At 44.1% G+C, this 2,231-nt stretch overlaps 1 non-coding gene across 1 annotated transcript; it reads left to right on the top strand.

Moving 5' to 3' along the window:
• Window positions 1-1,878: 1,878 nt before the first annotated feature.
• TRNAC-GCA lies at window positions 1,879-1,950 on the top strand. The gene has a single exon. It is a non-coding gene; the product is annotated as a tRNA-Cys (tRNA).
• The last annotated feature ends 281 nt before the right edge of the window (window positions 1,951-2,231 follow it).

The raw sequence follows: 2,231 nt of genomic DNA on the forward strand, positions 1-2,231 counted from the left end.
GTGCGACCACCACCCACATCTCAGTGGCTTAACACAAACAAAAAAGTTTCTCCTTCTTACCACCCATTGGCCAGATCCCGTATTCTGTGCTCCTGAACACTGCATGGTGGTGGAGAACTTCTGACATTGAGTGAATAGGAAATACCTCTGCCACATCCTCATAGCAAGATGTTTTCAACCTGTGGAGTCACCTGCTTCGTGTTGCAGAAGGCAAGGAGTTTGAAAGTAAAATTTCATGACTCCCCACTGCAGTCATGTGCTCTTCGGTGCCCCCTTCATACATGGCCAGCCACTCATATGTGCTATGCTGTGCTTAGTTACTCAGTCATATCTGACTCTTCTCGACCCCATGGACTGTAGCCCGCCAGGCTCCTCTGTCCATGGGGATTCTCCAGGCCAGAATACTGGAGTGGTTGCCATGCCCTTCTCCAGGGGATTTTCCCAACTCAGGGATCGAACCCAGGTCTCTGGCGTTGTAGGCAGATTCTTCACTGTCTGAGCCACCAGGGAAGCCCAAGAATACTGGAGTGGGTAGCCTATCTCTTCTCCAGGGGAATTTCCCGACCCAGGAATCAAACCAGGTCTCCTGCATTGCAGGCAGAGTCTTTATCAGCTGAGCTACTTGGAAAGCCCAACCACTCATATGCTCCTTAGCAAATCACGCTGATATACACAAGTCATCACACATCTGATAATAGATACAACTCTTGGCAATTTCCCCTGTTAATTCTTGCTGTGACTCATTTCTGGAGCATTTTGTGTCGACTAAAAATAGACACACTTATGAACAAGGAAGACATTTGATGGATTATACATCCTAGCTGAACTAGTTCCTTCCTTGATAGCATTCAACAAAACTTCCAAAGCGTGCATTTTGAATGTTATCACCACTCGGCTACTATCACTGCTTATTTCTCTCTTTGGAATCAGATAAACAGGTGTGTCTCCACTTTGAGAACCTCACTATGAAATCCCATAAACATGTGAATTTACAAATCAGATTCTAACGGCTTCTCCGATTTCTGAAATTTTGTAGTGTCCTTGGTAGCTCAGATGGTAAAAAATCCATTTACAACGCAGGAGACCTGAGTGTGATCCCTGGGTCAGGAAGATCCCCTGGAGAAGAGAATGACAATCCACTCCAGTATTCTTGCCTGGAGAATCCCCATGGACAGAGGAGCCTGGTGGTCTATAGTCCATGGGGTTGCAAAGAGTGGGACACTACTGAGAGACTAAGCATACACACACACACACACACACACACACACACACTCCAAGATATATGAATTGAGGACATACAGGTCCAAGGCAGGACTTTTATTTATAAAGAAGAAAGAGAAAGGTGGGGATTACTGGGCTATTACCCCAGGTAAGAAAATTTGCATATTTCTTAATCATTTAATCTAGTATTTTAAAATCATTCACACACATACAGATCATCTACTGGTCTTGTTAACATTTAGATTCTAATTTAGCGATCAGAGTGGGTCCTAGGAATCTGCATTTATAAACAAGTTTCCAGATGCTATCAATGCTACTGGTCCATGGATCGCACTCGGGGTAGCAAGGGATTAACTTGTGGAAGAGCATAAGTAGTTTATAGACACAGTAAAGGAAAAGGCTGATAAATGTGATTTTTGCTGTTCATCACTGAGTTGTGTCTGACTCTTTGCAACCCCATGGACTGCCAGGCTCCTCTGTCCACGGGATTTTCTAGGAAAGAATACTGGAGCAGGTTGCCATTTCCTTCTCCAGGGGATCTTCCCAACCCAGGGATCAAACCTGCATCTCCTGCACTGGCAGATGGATTCTTTACCACTGTGCTACCAGGGAAGTCCCTGGTAAATGTAATTATGGACATTTAATGAATAAAGGACTTCCCTGGTGGCTCAGATGGTAAAGCGTCTGCCTGCAATGCAGAAGACCCAGGTTCAATCCCTGGGTCGGGAAGATCCCCTGGAGAAGGAAATGGCAACCCACTCCAGTACTCTTGCCTGGAAAATTCCATGGATGGAGTAGCGGGGTAGGTTACAGTCCATGGGGTTGCAAAGAGTCAGACACGACTGAGCAACTTCACTTCACTTCAATGGATAAAGGATCTAATATTCAGAATATGTATAAAATACTAACAAATTGATAAGAAAAAAACAAACTCATAAGAAAGAAAAAATGAGCAAAGGGCATTACATTAACAGAGATAAAAATTCAAGTGGTCAATAAGCATGTAAAAA

The sequence above is a fragment of the Capra hircus genome (genome assembly GCF_001704415.2).
Source record: "Capra hircus breed San Clemente chromosome X unlocalized genomic scaffold, ASM170441v1, whole genome shotgun sequence".
In the NCBI taxonomy this organism is placed as follows: Eukaryota; Metazoa; Chordata; class Mammalia; order Artiodactyla; family Bovidae; genus Capra; species Capra hircus.